The sequence below is a fragment of the Mustela nivalis genome (genome assembly GCF_964662115.1).
Source record: "Mustela nivalis genome assembly, chromosome: 3".
NCBI classification, from domain to species: domain Eukaryota; kingdom Metazoa; phylum Chordata; class Mammalia; order Carnivora; family Mustelidae; genus Mustela; species Mustela nivalis.
This window is the reverse complement of record NC_139022.1, coordinates 9,763,978-9,777,450: the sequence shown is the minus strand read 5'-3', so window position 1 is coordinate 9,777,450 and position 13,473 is coordinate 9,763,978. Positions and strand designations below refer to the sequence as shown.

The 13,473-nt window shown below is 35.3% G+C and overlaps 1 pseudogene across 1 annotated transcript; it reads left to right on the top strand.

The window, feature by feature from the left end:
* The first annotated feature begins 5,770 nt into the window (after positions 1-5,770).
* LOC309861413 (centromere protein Q pseudogene) lies at positions 5,771-7,785 on the top strand (annotated as a pseudogene). The gene has a single exon. The product of its transcript is annotated as a centromere protein Q pseudogene (transcript).
* The last annotated feature ends 5,688 nt before the right edge of the window (positions 7,786-13,473 follow it).

The following is a 13,473-nucleotide window of genomic DNA, read 5'->3' as shown; positions in this document are numbered from 1 at the left end:
ACTACAGAACATTCATGAAAGAAATTGAAGAAGACACAAAAAGATGGAAGATGATTCCATGTTCTTGGATCGGCAGAATAAACATTGTTAAAATGTCTATACTGCCTAGAGCAATCTATACTTTTAATGCCATTCTGATAAAAAATCCACCGGTATTTTTCAAATAGCTAGAGCACATAATCCAAAAATTTGTATGGAATCTGAAGAGACCCCGAATCACTAAGGAAATGTTGAAAAACAAAAGTAAAACTGGGGGTATCACGTTACCTGATTTCAAGCTTTATTACAAAGCTGTGGTCACCAAGACAGCATGGTACTGGCATAAAAACAGACACATAGACCAGTGAAACAGAGTAGAGAGCCCAGATATGGACCCTCAACTCTATAAGTAAATAATCTTCCACAAAGCAGGAAAAAGTATACAGTGGAAAAAAGACAGTCTCTACCACAAATGGTGCTGGGAAAACTGGACAGCTCTATGTAGAAGAATGATACTCGACCATTTTCTTACACCGTACACAAAGATAAACTCAAAATGGATAAAAGACCTCAATGTGAGACAGGAATCCATCAGAATCCTAGAGGAGAACATAGGCAGTAATCTCTTGGATATCAACCACAGCAACTTCTTTCAAGATATGTCTCCAAAGGCAAAGGAAACAAAAGCTAAAATAAACTTTTGGGACTTCCTCTAGATCAAAAGCTTCTGTATAGCAAAGGAAACAGTCAACAAAACAAAGAGGCAACCCACGGAATGGGAGAAGATATTTGCAAATGACAGTACAGACAAAAGGTTGATATCCAGGATCTATAAAGAACTTCTCAAACTCAACACACACAAAACAAGTAATCATATCAAAAGATGGGCAGAAGATATGAATAGAAACTTCTCCAATGAAGACATAGGAATGGCTATCAGACACATGAAAAAACGTTCATCATCATTAGCCCTCAGGGAGATTCAAATTAAAACAACATTGAGATATCACCTTACACCAGTTAGATTGGCCAAAATTAGCAAGACAGGAAACATGTTTTGGAGGGGATGTGGAGAAAGGGAAACCCTCTTCCACTGTTGGTGGGAATGCAAGTTGGTGCAGCCACTTTGGACAAAAGTGTGGAGATTCTTCAAGAAATTAAAAATAGATCTTCCCTATGACCCTGCAATTGCACTGATGGGTATTTACCCCAAAGATACAGATGTAGTGGAAAGAAGGGCCATTTGTACCCCAATATTTATAGCAGCAATGGCCATGGTTTCCAAACTGTGGAAAGAGCCAAGATGCCCTCCAACGACGAATGGATAAGGAAGACATGGTCCATATACATGATGGAGTTTTATGCCTCCATCAGAAAGGATGAATACCCAACTTTTGTAGAAACATGGACGGGACTGGAAGAGATTATGCTGAGTGAAATAAGTCAAGCAGAGAGAGTCAATTATCATATGGTTTCACTTATTTGTGGAGCATATAAATAGCATTGAAGATATGGGAGATGCAGAGGAGAAGGGAGTTGAGGGAAATTGGAAGGGAAGTTGAACCGTGAAAGACTATGGACTCTGAAAAACAATCTGAGGGTTTTGAAGGAGCAGGAGATGGGAGGTTGGGGGAACCAGGAGGTGGGTATTGGAGAGAGCACGGATTGCATGGAGCACTGGGTGTGGTACAAAAACAATGAATACTGTTGCACTGAAAATAAATTAAAAAAAAAAAAAACTCCTCAAACTCAACATTCAAAAACGGATAATCATGACTTAAAATGGGCAGAAAACATGAACAGACTTTTCTCTAAAGAAGACATACAAATGGCTAACAGACGTATCAAAAAATGTTCATTATAATTAGCCATCAGGGAACTTCAACTCAAAACCACATGAAGATACCACCTTACAACAGTTAGAATGGCCAAAATTAACAGGACAGGAAGCAATTTTTTGAGAGAATGTGGAGAAAGGGTAACCCTCTTACATTGTTGGTTGGAATTCTAGTTGGTGAAGCCTCTTGTGGAGATTCCTCAAAAATTAAAAGTAGAGCTACCCTATAATCCTGCAATTGCACTACTGGGTATTTACCCCAAAGATACAGATGTAGTGAAAAGAAGGGCCATCTTTACCCCGATGTTCATAGCAGCAATGGCTATGGTCGCCCAACTGTGGAAAGAACAAAGATGCCTTTCAACGGGCAAATAGATAAAGAAGACGTGGTCCATATACACTATGGAGAATTGTGCTTCCTTCAGAAAGGATGAATACCCAACTTTTGTAGCAACATGAACTAGACTGAAAGAAATTATGCTGAGTGAAAGAAGTGAAGCAGAGAGAGTCAATTATCATATGGTTTTACTTATTTGTGGACTATAAGAAATAGGACGGAGGACATGGGGAGATGGAGTGGAGAAGGGAGTTCGCTTCTTTCCCCCCAGGAAATTGGAAGGGAAGATAAATCATGAAAGACTATGGTCTCAGAAAACCAATCTGAGGGTTTTATAGGGGCGGGGGTGGGAAGTTGGGTGAGTCTGGTGGTGCATATTATGGAGGGCAGATATTGCATTGAGCACTGAGTGACTGAGTGTGGTGCATAAACAATGAACTCTGGTACACTGAAAAGAAATTTAAAAAATTAAAAATTTGAAAGAAAAATAAAACAAACAAAAAAAACAAATGTGTCTGAACAGTGAATTAAATGACTCGATCAACAACTAAAAGGCAACTTACAGAATAGGAGAAGATAAATGCAAATAACATATACATTGATGGGATAGTTTTCAAAATAGGTAAAGAACTTTTAAAATGGAATGCAAATAATCCAATAAAAACTATAGAAGACATAAACAGACATTTCTCCAAACAAGACATACAAATAGTCAACAGAAACATGAAATCATGTTCATCACCTACAATAAAAATATCTGTATGAAAACTGCAATGAGGTATCACCTCACACCGCTCAGAATGGCTAAAATCAATAACACAAGACCAAACGGGTCTTGGTGAGGATTTGGAGAAAAAAGAACCCTTTTGCACTGTCGGTGGGAATGTGAATTGGTACAGTGACTGTGGCAAACTGTATGGAGGTTTCTCAAAAAGTTAAAAAAATAGAGCTGCAATGCAACCCAGCAATTGCACTACTAGTTATTTTACCCCAAGATGTACAAAAAATACTAATTCAAAGGAATACATGTACCCCAATGTTTTTCAAAGATTAAAAAAAAAAAAAACTACAGCACATGTCAGGTAAGTTACTGATGCTATATTCTATAATTTTTACTCTTCTAGGTCTCACATTTTGTCTTTAGTTCTTTTTGAGCTACTTTTATGTATGGGGTAGGAAGGCAGCCCAGTTTTCTTCTTTCACATCGTGCTGTCCAGGTTCCCAACACCATTTCTTGAAGGCAGTGCCTTTCTCCCATTGGATATTCTTTGCTGCTTTGTTAAAGATTAACTGACCATATAATTGTGGGTTTATTTGTGGGTTTTTTATTTTGTTCTATTAAACTATGTGTTTATTTTTTGCACCAATACCACACTGTTTTGATCACTACAGCTTCATAATATAACTTGAAGTTCAGAACTGTGATGTCTCTAGTGTTGTTTTTCTTTTTCAAGATTGCTTTGGCTATTCAGGTGGGTTTTTGTGTGTTTGTTTGTTTTTGGTGTTTTTTGTTGTGTGTGTGTGTGTGTTTTGTTGTTGTTGTTTGTTTGTTTTTATTTTGTTTTGGTGATTCCATGAAAATCTTAGATAGTTTGTTCTCATTCTATGAAAAAATGGTCTTGGTATTTCAATAGGGATTACAATAAATGTCTAGATTACTTTATTAGTATAGGCATTCTTTTAAAAGATTATTTATTTATTTGTTTGACAAAGATCACAAGTAGGCAGAGAGGCAGGCAGACAGAGAGGAGGAAGCAGGCTCTCTGCTAAGCAGAGAGCCTGATGTGGGGCTCAATCCCAGGACCCTGATATCCTGACTTGAGCTGAAGGCAGAGTTCTTAACACCCTGAGCCACCCAGGTGCCCCATAGTATAGACATTTTATCAATATTTGTTCTTCTGATCCATGAGCATGGGATGCTGTTCCATTTATTTGTGTCATCTTCAGTTTCTTTCATCAATATTTTATAGTTTTCAAAGTACAGGTCTTTCATGTCTTTGGTTAGGTTTATTCCTAGTTATCTTCTTTGTGGTACAATTGTAAATGAGACAGTTTTCTCAAATTCTCTTACTGCTGCTTTGCTAATGAAGTTCAAAAGTGCAAAATATTTCTGTACATTGATTTTGTATCCTGAGACCTTACTGATTTTTTTTTATCAATTATAGCGGTGTTTTGTTGACACTTTTGGGTTCTCTAGAGTATTGTGTCATCAGCAAATAGAAGAATTTGACTTCCTTCTCAATTTGGTTACTTTTTATTTCTTTTTGTTGTCTGATTATTGTAGCTAAGAATTACAATACTATGCTGAATAAAAAGGTTGAAAGTGGATATCCTAACTTGTTCCTGACCTAAGGGGAAAGTCTCTGTTTTTCCTCATTAAGGAGGATGTTAGCTGTGGGTTTTCCATGTATGGTCTTTATTATGTTAAAGTATGTTCCTTCTAACCCTACTTTATTGAGATCTTTTTTTTTCATCATGAATGCATGCTGTAGTTAGTTAAATGTTTTTTATCTGAATTTATAGAAAAGATCTTATAGTTCTTATCCTTTCTTTTATTGATTTTTGTACCACATTGATTGAGTTTTGAATATTAAACCTCACTTGTAACCCAGTAATGAAATCCACTTGATCATGGTAAATATTTTTTAATATACTGTTGGATTTAGTTTGCTAGTGTTTTGTTGTGAATTTTTGCATCTATGTTCATCAGATATATTTGTCTCTATTTCCCTTTTATAATGGTGTTTTTACCCGGTTTTGGTATGAGGGTAATGATGGATCCCTAGAATGAAATTAGAAGATTTTCTTCCTTTTGAATTTTTTGGAATAGTTTGAGAAGTATTAACCCTTCTTATACTGTATGGTAGAATTGGTCTGTGCAACCATCTAGTATTGGTATTTTGTTGGGAGTGTTTTGATTACTGATTCAATTACTTTGCTGTAATCAGTCTATTCAAATTTTGTCTCTCCTTTTTTTTTTTTAGTTTTTGTAAGTTATATGTTTCTTTAAAAATATACATGTCTTCTAGATTGTGAAGCATATAATTTTCCATGATACTGTCTTACAACAGTTTTTATTTCTGTGGTGTTGGTTTACCCCTCCTCTTACATTTGTGATTTCGTTTATTTGATTTTTTCTCTTTTTTCTTGATAAGTGTGTAGAGATTAATCGAATTTATGTATTTATTTATTTATATTTATTTATAAATAACTAAATAACTAAAAAAATTATTTATAAATAACCTTATGTGGTAGGTCCCAGTTCTGATCTTTGGGAGGAAGGGTCCACCATGTTGGGACAACTTTATTACACCATACACAAAAATAAATTCAAAATGGATTAAAGGCCAAAATATGAGACAGTCCTAGAGCACACAGGCAGTAACTTCTTTGCCATCACCCTTAATAAGTACTTTCTAGGTATGTTTTCTAAGGCAGCAGAAACAAAGGTAAAAATAAACTATTAGAATTGAATAAGATATAAACATTCTGCACAGCAAAGAAAACAATCAATAAAACTAAAAGGCAGCCTATAAAGTAGTAGTAAATATTTGCAAAGATATATCTGAAAAAGGGTTACTATCCAAAACCTTTAAATAACTCATCAAACTCAGTAGCTCCCTGGAGGATGGAAGAGGCATCTTTGATTTTTTGAAGCACTATTAAAATTGTTCTGTTTAGATCAAGATGTCTAGCAAAACAAGTTCTTCCAAGAAAAGGTCTCAACAGTTAAAAAGAAACCCAAAAAGAAAAATTAATGATGAGGAAGTGGAGTTACCAGGGAAAAAGGTTAGAAACACAGCAAAGAATAAAAATCCAAAGCATCTGCTTACTGAAGTAACAAGACAAACAGAGCATACTGATCTAAAACAGGTTCGGATAACATCCAACAAGAGAAAAACCTGGCAGCCTCTTTCAGAGAGTAGTAGAGAGCATTTGCAAACTATGATGGATTCAGTAATAATAGCAATTTTGAGTAATAATGTTAGAGAAAATGAACGAGTTCAGTATCATCTTAACTATCTGAAGAAAAGATTGCTACAACTATGTGAAACCCTTAAAGTCCCTCCCAAAAAGCTGAAAGATTTAACTAACGTGTCAAATCTACTGAAAATGGAAAGAGCACAGCACAGAGCTAATGAAGAAGGTCTGGCATTATTGCAGGAAGAAATAGATAAAATAGTCGAAACCATAGAGTCAACAACTGGGAATATTCAGAGCCTAAAGAACAAAATTCAGGTTCTGACAAGTGAAGTGGAAGAAGAGGAGGAGAAAGTAAAACAGATGTTTCAAATGGGTAGTGGGATACTCTGTCTTCCAGAACTTTCTCAGAAGAGTCTCAAAGCACCCACACTTCAGAAAGAAATTTTGACATCAATTCCAAACCATGAAGCTCTTCTGAGAGACGTAGATATTCTCCATAACTCATCCCAGATGAAGAATATGTTAACTTTCATTGAAGAAACCTATAAGAGACTGGATGCCCTTTAAGAGTTTTTAAGTCTGTTCTGTATTAATTTAAAGTTTATGAGTTTGTAAAACTTAGCCTATGATGATACCTCTGAAGCTGAGGCTTCTTTGGGATTTATTTTCACCATACACTTAAAATTAGCCTCTGTAGATCTATTAGCATCTAATGTAGTTCTAAACACTGTTTTTAACTGTTGTCAAATCTAGCAACTCACATTTCTGTTGCTGTTTATCCAGTGGTTTTCCTGAGCTGCTCTCTAATGATTTACAAAGGCTGAATAGAGTTCCTTTATTGATTAGTGCCGAGGAACTGTGATACTATAATGCAATATATGGAAAGTGTGTAGAGTGCCTAGCACATAAAAACACAATTGTTTGCAATCATTATTATTTAGTTCATAACTTGTATTTTCTGTCTGGTCATCTGGAACTTGAGAAATCCCCAAATGCTTTTATTCTTTTACATGACCCTCTAGACCCTTTGTGACATAATTAAGATTTCCTAGGTATCTTTACCTTTGGGAGTAGCATGAACATTTTATTTCTTTGGTTGGATTATTGACTAGATGATGAATATGTTCCACTGTCATCAAAGCATACTTTCATTTAAAAGGAACCTAAACACATTTATTCCCTTAAAAGAAAAACCAAACAAAAAACCCCTTTCTGAAAACCTTTTCTCATTGTAATAATAATGTTAGGAATTAGTTGGACAGTTAGGTGGTCTAGACCAGGGTCCCCAACAAGAAAACATGGAAATAGGACAGCTAAGACAAAACAGTACAAACATCCTATTTTGTACTAGCATTTTGTTTTGCAGCCTTTGTAGAAATGACTTCTGCAAGATGTTTTAAAATGAAACAAAGCATCTGTCACTATCACGAACTGGGGCAGTTAAGACATAAGTCCCTATATGTTACCCAAAAAGGCCATCATCACATAAACATTAACCTAATAGGTAGACAGATGCCTGATCAAAGCCCTGATCAGCATGCCTTAGAACACTGGTTGCTCAAAATAGTTCTCCAAAAGTGCTCATAAAATCCCCTAGCCTTAGAAACTCCAATGCAACCCTCTTGGGTCCCCTCCCTCTTTGGGAGTTTTGTACTATCGCTCAATAAACTCTGCTTTGCTGGTTACCAAAAAAAAAAAAATAAATAAATAACTCATCAAACTCAACACCCCAAGGCAAATAATCCAGTTAAGAAATGGACAGAAGACATGATAGGTATTTTTCTAAAGAAAACACCAGTGAAATAAGCCAAGCAGAGAAAGTCAATTATCATATGGTTTCACTTACTTGTGGAGCATAAGAATAAAATGGAGGACATTAGGAGAAGGAAAGGAAAAGTGAATTGGGAGAAATCAGAGGAAGAGTTGAAGCATAAGAGACTGTCGACTCTGAGAAACAAACAGAGGGTTTTGGAAGGGAGGGTGGTGGAGGAATGAGTGAGCCTAGTGGTGGGTGTTAAGTAGGGCACATGTTGCATGGAGCACTGGGTGTGGTTTAGAGTTCTTAGAGCTACAACAATTCCAACACCAGTAGCTACATTAATACCTGGACCTCCCACACAACATCTCTCTATAGGTCCTTCATCAAAATACTGACCCAAGAGTGGATGCTGCTCTTGTAGTCAGCTAAGATACTGAAAAATATATACTGAAAAATAAATAAATAAATAAATAAATAAATAAATAAATAAATAAATAAATCCTTCAAGAGTTCATGCAACCTCTTTCATATCAGCTTAGGTGTCCCTATAGCTATCCTCTTAGGAAGGATGCAATATGGGTCATTCCAGAGTTAACAGGAGTCTAAGGGTTTATCAATCTTATTAGTTCTGTTAAAGAAGCAGCTCCTAGTTTTTTTTATTTGTTCTATTGTTGGTTTTTTTTGTTTGTTTTGTTTTGTTTTTAATTCATTTATTTCTGGTCTGATCTTTATGATTTATCTTCCTCTTCTGGGTTTAGGCTTTCTTTGCTGTTTTTTTTTTTCCAACTCCTTTAAGTGTAGGGTTAGGTTGTGTATTTTAGTCCTTTCTTATTTCTTGAGAAAGCCTTGCACTGCTATATATTTTCCTCTCAGGACTGCCTTTGCTGTGTCCCACAGAATTTGAAACTTTGTGATTTCATTATCATTTGTTTCCTGAATTTTGTCAATTCCTTAATTTCCTAGTTGACCCATTCATTCCATAGAAGGATGATCTTAAGTCTCCTTGTATTTGGGTTCTTTCCAAATTTCCTCTTGTGCTTGAGTTCTAGCTTCAGAGCATTGTGGTCTGAAAATATGCAGGGAAATATCCCAATCTTTTGATACCAGTTGAGAGCTGATTTATGTCCCAGGATGTGATCCATTCTGGAGAATGTTCCATTTGCACTGGAGAAGAATGTGTATTCTGTTGCTTTGGAATGGAATGTTCTGAATATATCTGTGATGTTCATCTGGTCCAATGTGTCATTTATTACCTATATTTCCTTGTTGATCTTTTGCTTGGATGATCTGTCCATTTCAGTGAGGGGAGTGTTCAAGTCCCCTACTATTATTGTATTATAGCCCATGTGTTTCTTTGATTTTGTTATTAACTGGTTTATATAGTTGCCTTCTCCCATGTTAGGGGCATAGATATTTAAAGTTGTTAAATCTTCTTATTGGACAGACACTTTGAGTATGATATAGTGTCTTTCCTCATCTCTTTGAATAGTCTTTGTCTTAAAATCTAATTGATCTGATATAGGGCTTGCCATCCCAGCTATCTTTTGATGTCCATTAGCATGGTAAATAAATTTCCACCCCCTCACTTTAAATCTGGAGGTGTCTTTGGGTATAAAATGAGTTTCTGGTAAACAGCATATTGATGGGTTTTGTTTTTTTATCGATTCTGATACCCCGTGTTTTTTGACTGGGATGTTTAGCCCATTTACATTCAAGGTAACTACTGAGAGACATTAATTTAGTGCCATTGTATTGCCTATAAGGACTATTAATGTATATTGTCCCTGTTCTTTCTGATCTACTACTTTTAGGCTCTCTCTTTGCTTAGAGGACCCCTTTCAATATTTCCTGTAGAACTGGTTTGGTGTTTACAAATTCTTTTAGTTTCTGTTTGTCCTGAAAGCTTTTTATCTCTCCTTCTATTTTCAATGATAGCCTAGCTGGATATAGAGTTCTTGGCTGCATGTTTTTCTCATTTCATGCTCTGAATATATCATGCCAGTTCTTTCTGGCCTGCCAGGTCTCTGTGGATAAGTCTGCTGTCAGTCTAATATTTTCACCATTGTATGTTACAGACTTCTTGTCCTGGGCTGCTTTCAGAATATTTTCTTTGTTGCTAAAACTCATAAATTTTGCTATTAGATGACAGCATGTGGACCTATTCTTATTTATTTTGAGGGGGTTCTCTGCACCTCCTGGAATTTGATGCTTGTTCCCTTTTCCATATTAGGGAAATTCTCTACAATAATTCTCTCCAATATAATTTCTGCTCCGTTCTCTCTCTCTTCTTCTTCTGGAATCCCAATTATTCTAATGTTGTTTCATCATATGGTGTCACATATCTCTCAAATTATCCCCTCTTGGTCCGGTAGTTGCTTGTCTCTCTTTTGTTTGGCTTCTTTATTCTCTGTCATTTGGTCTTCTATATCACTAATTCTCTCTTCTGCCTCTTTTATCCTATCAGTAAGAGCCTCCATTTTTTATTGCACCTCATTAATGGATTTTTTTATTTCAATTTGATTAGATTTTAGTTCTTTTATTTCTCCAGAAAGAGCTTTTATTTCTCCTGACAGGGGCTATCTAATATCTTCCATGCCTTTTTTGAGCCTGTCTAGCATCTTGAGAATCGTCATTCTGAACTCTAGATCTGATATATTACCAATGTCTGTATTGATTAGGTCCCTCACCTTTGGTACTAACTATTTTTCTTTATCTTTGTGTTTTTCTGTCTTGTCAATTTATCCAGGTAAGAAAATATGAAGGAGATGTTTATAGGTTCTGCTTTTTTTTTTTTAATTTACCCAAAGCTTGTATTAGAAATAAGGCACAGATATTTGGTTACCTTAATTAAATTAGGAGACTTTTGTTGTCATCATTGCTCTTCTAAATAAAGTGCAGACCATAAGGAGTATAAAAGGCCAGGTTTATATTCATCAAGAAATTTTTTTTAAAGAATTTATTTATTTAATTGACAGAGAGAGATCACAAGTAGGCAGAGAGGCAGGCAGAGAGAGAAAGGAGGAAGCAGGCTCCCCGCTGAGCAGAGAGCCCAATGTGGGACTCTATCCCAGGACCCTGGGATGATGACCCGAGCCGAAGGCAGTGGCTTAACCCACTGAGCCACCCAGGCGCCCTCATCAAGAAATTTTAAGGTGAGGTCTCCATTGGAGACAAAAATATATTTTTCCTTTAGAATTAAGAGATTACTACCTAATAGAATGACTAGACCTGTGTTACCTGACTATATATATATATATTTTCCCCCTGGGCAATGTGACAGAACTATTTGTACTTGTTGAGATATAAATTCTCTCTGGATTGTATTTTACTCCCTTCTATGGAAACTTCTTTACTCGAAGGTGTTTGTTGTCCTGTATTTTTAGAGTTTAAAGTAGAGAGAATGGCTTTGTTATCTATCAAATTTGGAGAACGTTTACCAATGATTTTCATTGTAATTTCCCCATACCTATTTAAGTGAAAATCTGGTAACAATTTATTGTGGGACACCTTAGACTCCTGTTAACTCTGGAATGACCCATATTGCATCCTTCCTAAGAGGATAGCTATAGGGACACCTAAGCTGATATGAAAGAGGTTGCATGAACTCTTGAAGGATTTATTTATTTATTTATTTATTTATTTATTTATTTTTCAGTATATATTTTTCAGTATCTTAGCTGATTACAAGAGCAGCATCCACTCTTGGGTCAGTATTTTGATGAAGGACCTATAGAGAGATGTTGTGTGGAAGGTCCAGGTATTAATGTAGCTACTGGTGTTGGAATTATTGTAGCTCTAAGAACTGTTGTAGCTTGATAGATTTTTTTTTGTTTGTGGTATTACTTGAAAGTTCTTTCCAAGTGTTCAGTTATGATTATAATTCAGTTATTCTGGTGATCGTGAATCTTTTTTTTTTTTGCCTTTTTATCAATCTGCTAAATTCTGGAGATAATACTTTTACAAACAGAGCAGATATAGAAGTTGGGGTAACCTCAATTATTATATGGAACCCAGAATGCCATAGGAAGAGAACTTTCAGATGGGCTTTTAAAGTCTGTTGAAGATTTCTTCTTCTTTTGTTTGCATATTAAAATAATACATAAATCAACTCAGAATTCAGGCAGGGAAGACTTCAGGAAAGATTGTTTGTTTTTGTTTTACAAAATAAGTTGCTATTTTGCAAGCTTTTTTTTGTTTTATGAAATTGTCATATTGAATTTCCAATACTATCCTGAGAATTCTGCTTCTCAAATCCACTTATTGGGCTTCATCAGCCCCTACCAGCATATGCACAAGCTGATAAAAACCTAGCAGCCCAGGATTATATTCCCTGATGATCCAATTTTTCAGAAAACTTATGGGAATCCTCCCTGAGTTAAGAATATACTTTAAATATGGACCAAATATGATCCTTGACCAAAGAGTAAAATTTACCTGAGGAATTAGCTCACACACCTAAGTGGCTTTTCTCTTTCTTTCTTTCTTTCCATTTTAAATCCAATATAGTTAATATACAGTATCATAATATTTTTAAGTATACAAAATAATGATTGGAAAAATCTACACATTATTACACAGAGCTTATCATAAGTGTACTCTTAATCTCCTCATTCTGTTTCACACACACACACACACACACACACACACACACACACACACCTCTCCTGTGTTATGCTTTATTTTATTTTATTTGTGTTTATTTAAATTCCAGTTAGTTAACATATGGTGACATATTACTTTCAGGTGTACAAATTAATGATTCGGTAGTTTCATACAATGCCCTGTGCTCTTCTCAATAAGTACACACCTTACTCCCTATCCCATATTTAACCCATCCCCCCACCTCCCACTCCTCTGGTAAACATCAGCTTATTATCTGTAGTTGAGAGACTATTCCTTGGACTCCCTCTCTCTCTTTTTTTCCCTTCTCCTCATTTGCTTTATTTCTTATATTCCACATGTGAGTGAGATCATATGGTATTTGAATTTCTCTGATGGACTTATTTTACTTAGCATAATACTCTGTAGCTCCATCCATGTCTTCAGAAATTTGGCATCTTATTTGCTGATTTGGATGAGTTTTATTTCTTTTTTTTCCCTCTGATTATCATGGCTAATATTTCCTGTACTATGTTAAATAACAGTGGTGAAAGTGGACATCCTTGTCTTTTTCCTGATCATAGAGGAAAGGATTTTAGTTTTTCTCCACTGATGATGATATTACATATGGGTTTTTCATATATATATGAAAAGGGTATATATGTGTGTGTGTGTGTGTGTGTGTATAGATATATAAACATACATAATCAAAATAAAAAATAATAAAATATATTTTTTATTATGTTGAGGTATATTCCCTCAACTTTGCTTTGTTTTAATCATAAATGGGTGTTGTATTTGTAAAATGCTTTTTTCCTGTATCTATTGAAATGATCATATGCTTTTTTCTTTCTTTTATTGATGGGGTGTATCAGGGTGTTTGGTTTTTGAATACTGAATCAAACTTACAGTCCAGGAATAAATCCAAATTATAATGGAGAATGATTCTCTTAATGTACTGTTGGAATTGGTTTTCAAGTGTTTTATTAAAAATTCTTACATCCATGTTCATCAGGGATATTGGTCTGTGATTTTCTT